General features: G+C 39.2%; 2 non-coding genes across 2 annotated transcripts; both read right to left on the minus strand.

Moving 5' to 3' along the window:
* Window positions 1–4,644: 4,644 nt before the first annotated feature.
* On the minus strand, window positions 4,645–4,717 carry Trnak-cuu. Its single transcript has one exon. It is a non-coding gene; the product is annotated as a tRNA-Lys (tRNA).
* A 2,823-nt stretch (window positions 4,718–7,540) lies between these two features.
* Window positions 7,541–7,613, minus strand: Trnak-cuu. The gene has a single exon. It is a non-coding gene; the product is annotated as a tRNA-Lys (tRNA).
* Between the last annotated feature and the right edge of the window lie 315 nt (window positions 7,614–7,928).

Raw genomic sequence — 7,928 nt, forward strand, 5'->3', positions numbered from 1 at the left:
TTATACCTTTTTCAGGGGCTGTCTTTTCTCTGGGCCACCTCGCACTTGTAGGATTTTATTTTGTGATGCTCTAAGTCTTTACCCAGGATATCAACCGCGGGCTATCCGGCCATCAGCCTAACGAACTACCCACTATAATGCATTTCAAATATCTTTGCGACGATCCAGTCGTGCAAAGCTACTGAATGTTTCGAGGGGCGTCACGCCACACGGTGCCACCTGCGACGATAAGGATGTGGGATGGAGAGAGAGAGAGAGGTAGGCCTTGCCATGTTTTCTATAAAGACTTTGTTAGTGAATGGAAAAGATGGACTGTGTCAGAAACCCTTTTCCCACTCGGCAACACGGCTAACTTACTCACGAAATGTGCACCACGGAAGTCTGAAAGCTACTGAATTTTCCGAAGGCTAGGCTCCGCTTAACGCATTTTGGTTTGTTTATCAAGAGGTCATGTGCCCTCCCCCCTCCCTTCCCAAAAAACTTGGGCCTGCCTCTCAGTCGCGAACATATTTTAAATGAACTCTAGACTACCAAGCTACCTATGAGGGCAATAGCTTTAGGCATTACTTCGTTCAGCCGCGGATGAGTTGTGGAAGATTTTTCGCCACAGAAAGAACACATTAGAAGTATTCTCTCGTGTTTTCCGGTCGTACAGCGTCTTGGACGGCTACTGAGTTTTCCACCGGGTAATTATTGACATTTACTGAAACCAACTGGGTTCCCAAAACGACTGAAATGTCAATAATTACCCGATGTGACACCCGAGTACCCTTCAACACAGAATCTATTTATTTACGTACTAGTTAATTCACCCATTTTACCGTTATTGGTCAAATTAAACCATACTTATACATAGCATATGTTAGCGTCTAATTAATTTAAAGCAGTTTTTCACGTTAATATTTAAAAAGAGCATCTTCCAGTCTATAAAATAAATGCGGAGCAATTTAAATGAAAGACAATTTTTATGGTCATATTCAATGGCTTTTCTGATTAATTTAAACAAAATGATAAGAGGCTATATTTATTTCCATAATTACCAATTGGAATATGCCAGAGCAGAAGAACATTTTATGATAATAAATAAGATTAGATACAGTAATTCATAACATGATAAATTTGCTAATATTTTTCGAACTTCTTCCTTAGTGGAAACAACACAAACTCTAAACAATTATTTACAATTATAAGAATGATGGCAAACATTATAATGAACTGCTCTAATCTTTGTACAACATCAGCAACTACTTTAATGCATTGGTAGCAATCTAGTGAGAGCAGCTTCCTCAAGAGATTGAATTCAGGGAAAATTATTGCCAAGGAAATTTATATGCAGCACTGGTTGAGGAACAAAAGAGTTACAAAGAGATTGAGATGATGTGAAAATAAAAAATTATGGAAATTAAAATGGAGATAAAAGGGCCTTAAAAATAAAATTAATAAAGAATAAGGCAATGGGAATAGTGAGGACTGAGGTATATGCAGAAGAGGGCCACAGAAGTCGGCAAATAAGACCAAACCAAATAAAAAATATAGGCATTTCAAAAAACCCACGAAGATTCAGCCCCACAAAGAGATAACGATACACAAAAGATAATGATATATGCTTAAGAGGGGATCAAAAAGAACTCGCGTGGAAAATATATTGAAAAAAACCTTCCGCTTATCTTTCTGAAGACAAGAGAATTTGAGGGGAGCTAGAAATGGCAGAACAGGACTAGGATTAAGGGTCTCATGACTACCATAGAATAGGGTGGTTTCCTATTCTTTTAATTGCCTTAATCGAAAGATTATTACTCCTGAAGTACGTATTTCACGCTTTCAGATTTTTAAATGACCATATCTATTTTTCGCAATTAAATGAAAACTGAAAATTTTCAAGCGCGCGAAAACGCGACGGCTAAGTATGAATGCTGGGAGAAGCAGGTAGGACGTCATTCTGGTTCCAGCTGCCGCCGTTTGAGGCCACCTTGGTGCGAGACTATGAGCCCCGATACGATACAGGCTGCTAGCAGGTAGCGCTTGGCTCAAATAAGGATTTTTAATACCCTATCAAAAGAGGGAAACTTTCCGACCGTAGGCAATTTTAATAGGTGATTATTAAAAAATGCTTCCCTGAGCTCTGTACCTCATGCATGCATTGGTAATCTCAGATAATGTAAAACTCCAGACTACTCGTACAGCATCTGGGTCCCTATGATGTCACGTGGAGTGGCATCGCATGGACGCCAATCTGGCCTGTTTCAACTGAGGTTAAAATTGACCATTAAACATTCGTCTAAACTGGGATTTCTAAAACCAAATAATTTTTATATTATGAATACATTAATGGAGGGTAACGAATCGTAATCAACGCCTTTCGTTTTCTTTGATCAAGGACGCTACCCTGTTGGTGGTTATGATATTCTTTATAAAATTATGATTACCACACTTCAAAGAGGAATAGGCACTGTCGTGCCTCGTATCGTGAGCAAGAGGAGAGTTCGGAAAACAACAAATTATCGAATTCTATCGCAAATAACCCTTCTTAACGATTACCGAACGCTTTATGGTCGTGTATAGTAAATAGCTGATAAGACGATAGTTCAAGGCTAGTGAAGAGTCTGATGTTGAGTGTAACGAATTACTGCGCAGAAACGTGGACGAGGAAAGACAGGAAGCTCTGAATGTGTGATTGTGAGAAAAATGGAGAAGGTGAAGTGTATGGAGAGGAGAGAAACATATTAACAGATATAATACTTAAACTATGACCTGGCCGTGTAAAAGTAAAATAAAGTCAATACGTACTCGAAGCCTAACGTATGAGTATATTTGTTAAGATAATCATTAAAGGAAGGTATCCGGTAGAAAGAAATACAAAGAAACACTTAGGAGTAATTTACTGATTTTGATCGTCTGAATCTGATTTTTGCATTATTTTTACGATATCTTTTCATTTTAGCATTTTTTGAGCTGTTATTATTTAAACAATTTTTAGAAAATCTCGATATAGATGTCATTGCGATTGGCGATAACTTGGTGTTCATGGAGAGCTTAAAATAGAATAATTTTAAGGCAACAGATGTATAAATTGTAGTTAAAACCCATTATAGAATTTACGACAAGAAATTGGTGAGAATCGAACCCGCGACCATCAGCATAGTCGGTGAGATACCAAAATCGGAAAAAATACTCACACTCACTCATTTTTGGCTTCCATGTATTTGATAAGTCACATTAGATGAAATAAAATGACTGATATTAATGAGGAAAATAATGAAAATGAAAGAGCAGGAGCAATTTCCACAATTTTACATTTATTAATACGACCGGTTTCGCTTTTCAGCATCATCAGCCTGACAGCATTTTCAGCAGCACCTGATGATGCTGAAAAGCGAAACCGGTCGTATTAATAAATGTAAAATTGTGGAAATTGCTCCTGCTCTTTCATTTTCATTATGTCACGTTTCCACTCCATCTCGCCTGAAACCTCAGACTATATGAGGAAAATAATGTTCGAACTGCAATAAAATCGCTTTCATGTATCACAAAAAACGAATTTTAAAAGAATCGTCGTCTGATGTCACTCCATCGGACTCATTGTCGCTCTGCTTATGATGAATCACTTAAAATTAGCAATATTCCACCTCATCTGTGAGACTGCCCTCATTTTTTGGAACTCCTGATGTGATTAGCGCGCCGTCTGTACCCCCAGATGCTGCCGCCATCGAGTCTTAACTGTCGGTGCAGTTGTTTTTGGTCCGTATATAACATACACTCGCCTAGACGTACGGCAACAGGGAGAAGAAGTAAAGGAAAAGGTCGAAATAGTAAAGATGACCTAGGACGGAAACACTCGTGGAATCCAATTTATGGGAGGGGGAACTGCCACGGAGACAGTGAAGAATTAAAAAAAGCAGAAATCTAAAGTACATCCATCTACTCCGAAAACAGTAAACATGAGGCCTTTAATAATGAGGGTATTGTACAATTGGCAATGAGCGATCGTGAATCCCCGTGTCCCGGATAGTGGCTAGCTCAATCTAAACACATCAACAGCAGCAATGATACATTAGCAATAACACAGCCGAGTTAAATTTGAATAAAATCAATATCTGAAGTCTTGCTCATCAGTATGTGGGTTAAGGGAGTCAGTAAAGCAAAGTGTTCTGCAGAAAGAAAGTCAAAGAAGTGAATCACTTCTTATACATTTGGGGTATTCAACACAAGTTGCGTACCGGGGTATTTAAATTCCTTGCAACGCCGAATCTGGGAAATATGTGCCTATTAGGGTGAAATGCCTTTGGATTAAACATGGTTAAAAAGCTAACGTTTAGAATATAACTTTATCCAATCAAACTTTATGATGCATCAATTCATTATGAATAATGAACAACAACTGAAAACGTACTAACGAATACGTATTGTTCGCTTTAAAATTGTTTAGGTTGACGCGGCTAAATGACGAGACTCTTCGTCATCCGTCCGGAACGTTCGGGAAAAACGTGACGAGAATTCTCGCCATCCATATGCAACGTGTTAAGTACGAGCGATCATGAACATCCATGTCGCGGATAGTGGCTGACTACCGAGGAGAAACTCGAACCCACGACCTTCGGCTTGGAAGGCAAGGACTCAGCCGCCACTGCGGCGGATAAAAAAATTCGCCCAACGTGGGGCTCGAACCCACGACCCTGAGATTAAGAGTCTCATGCTCTACTGACTGAGCTAGCCGGGCTGTTGCTGCATAATCGGCTTCTGATAGTGTAACTTCTTGTACACATGTTCTCTTCATAGATATGGTGATAATCCGCTAACGTAGAGCATCAAGTGTAGCAATAGTCTAGGAAAAGTACAAAGACACCGAGGCGTTTATTAATTTAACATATCTTTCCTCTGTTCTGTCTTTTGAAGGATCTGATGAAAGTCCACAGAATGAAATTGAAAATAACATGGGTAAGTGGTTAATAATGAGGAAAGCCCAGCCCTCTTAAACATTTTCGAAGGTACTACGACCACGTTAACGCATATCCTTAATTATACGTAGAAATATACGGTATGAACTAAAATAAACGAATTGTAATTTAAAGTTACTAATGCCAATTAACTAATTTCTACCGCATTTTTGGCGAGTCACTAGTCCACGGGCTCGAGTAACAATGAGGCCACATAAGATAGGGTTATTCAACAACTATGAAAGAGTGACCATGAATAATCATATCCGGGGGCCGTATTCTGTAACTCTAAACCGATCGGTGCGGCACCGATTCGTCGGGTGCGACGTCACACCGACTCCCGGCAAGCAGTGGTGCGATTCTGTACGAACCCGATCGGTGCGGCACCGACGTGAGGACGGGAGATCGTCGGTAGCCGCAGGTAGCCGTACCGACAGCAAAAAGGTGTCGGTACGGCCACCGACTAGTGGGTTTCATGAACTCCCCGGTGCGCATGGTACGTTTTATTTTGTTTTTACCTCATCACCGAGTAAATAATGAGGTTTGCTGCAATGTTATCTTTTTCTGCCCCTTCGAATACGACTCTATAATTCACTGTGTCATCATCTATATTGATTACCTTGACAGAAATATAAGAGATTGGTTAATAAGCATGAGGTTAGCTAACATATAATGACTTTCTCTCATTTATGTTACCACTTTCACTCGCTTGTAATAGGCTTTATTTCTCTCTATCATCATTTATTTGCTCCTTTGACATAAAATATATTTTTGATTAAATATGAGTTTTGCCGCAATGTTATCACTTTATCTCACTCTGAATAGGCAACTATTATTTCACTCAATCATCATTTGGCGTTTCTCTCGGCATAGAAATAAGATCTTTTTATTTAAGTATGAAGTTTTCCACAACGGTATCAGTTTCTTTCATTTGTAACAGGCAGCTATATTTCATTTTATCGTCAGCCATTGATTCCCTTGACGATAAAAGAAGGTATTTGTTGATAAGTATGAGGTTTGCCGCAATATTATCATTTTCTCTCACTTGGAATGCGCAACTTAAACATATGTATTTCAGCCAATCACAATTTATTTACTTCCTCGTCATTACACTTCTTTTAATTGCACCCAGCTCCATATTTTTATAACAATTTCCTAACTTGTTCCTCTAATATGATATTTACATTTGCTTTTGAATCCTACGTTCACGTTCCATGGTATGTTATTTTCGTCTGCTACGGTGCCAATGGCATAGCCTTCCGTTGATAACATTTAGACGGAACCTACTTAATGACAACTATATTACCAAATCATGAATAAATAGCAATATACGGAACCAATATTTAAAAAAAGAAGCTACGATCTCAAGGATAGTTTCAATAATTCATTCCAGCAACAACAATCTCCATCACATACAGACTTTATTGTGATGTTGTAATATTGTTTCCTTCGATTCTGTAGGTACAGCATTACTACCGCACATTATATAAGCATTGTTAACAACTTATCCAATATCGATTATCTTAATCTAGCAATAAGTCGTAATTTTCGCAAATAAAAAGATTGAGAATGACGACAACAAGCTGTGCCGATGAGTCTTCACTTGTTTTTACCCTTCTTTCATTGGTGGTAACACGTTAGATGACTTCTAACTTCGGATATATTCGGATTTTCCCTGTTTGGGAAGGAAGGGGAACCGTACCGACTGGTTTGAAACCGACGACCTTACAGAATCCCTGAAAGTGCCGACGTCGGTACGGAAACCGTTGTCGGTATGGAATGATGTCCAGTCGGTGGGCTTGAAAGGGAAACCGATCGGTGCAGTACCGACGAAATACAGAATACGGTCCCTGGATAGAGTATTTATCCAAGAGGAACTCGAACCAGCGATCTTCGGTTAGGGAGGCGAGTACTTGACTCAGCCGCCACTCAGGCCAATAAAAATTCGCAATGGAGGGAGTAGGTACTTAGCGGGGAGGTGATCTTGAAAGCAGTGTTAGACGGTGGAATGCTTATTAAGCGAGGGAGAAGAGGGAAGATAATAGAATTTTTAGATGGAATGAAAGGGAGTAGGCCTTAGCTATTGTGAACTGATGAGGGAAGGGCTTGAAGAAAGAGGAGGCTCTCAGAATGCTTCGTCGGTACTCCATGGAAACCTACCAAAATTGGTAGAATACTTTGTTAATAATATTCACATATAAATTACGCATAACGCGCATGGTGCAGCCTGAAATTCTCAGGATACGATAGAGTCCGCTTTACAATGAACTCGCCATACGATGATTTGCCAGGCGATTTGATATTACTTTGGGCACAATTCACGATGTGTTCGACTTAAAATTTGGATTACGATCTGCGCTGTTTTTGCGCGTGCTTTTCACAATATCAAATTTCGCCGATTTTGCATCCACTCGCACAATGTGTCATGAATGACGTAATTAAATCCGCCTTATTTGTCAGCGAAACTCAAATTTAACATGGCAAAATATACACTCGCTGATGCTGGGTTATGAGTTAATTTACAATTACAAACGAAAAAGAATAATATTTTCACCGAATGCAACAACGAGTGAAGTACCTAAACTAGATCCAGCACGAAAAAATTTCGCCCAACGTGGGGCTCGAACCCACGACCCTGAGATTAAGAGTCTCATGCTCTACCGACTGAGCTAGCCGGGCTCATAGAAAACAGATGAAATAATGAAATTGAGTAATAGGAGTTCTCTCGCGACCAGACAACATTTATTTTCATACTTGTCTTCATAGCACTTCAATAAATCCCTTACATAATGTAACGACCTAAATAGTTTTCAAACGCTAGTTGTGTTCCATTTAATGCCAAAAATCGCGTAATTTTATATTGCACGGGCATCCTTACTACGTTTAAAATATCTGAAACTAAGTCAAGATGAGGAAAAAGTATCGTGTGGTCTCATGTACAATATCAATTTTTCGCTGCCGTTATGTGATTAATATATGAATTACTTTCTAACA

Source organism: Ischnura elegans, chromosome 11, assembly GCF_921293095.1.
Source record: "Ischnura elegans chromosome 11, ioIscEleg1.1, whole genome shotgun sequence".
Taxonomy (NCBI): domain Eukaryota; kingdom Metazoa; phylum Arthropoda; class Insecta; order Odonata; family Coenagrionidae; genus Ischnura; species Ischnura elegans.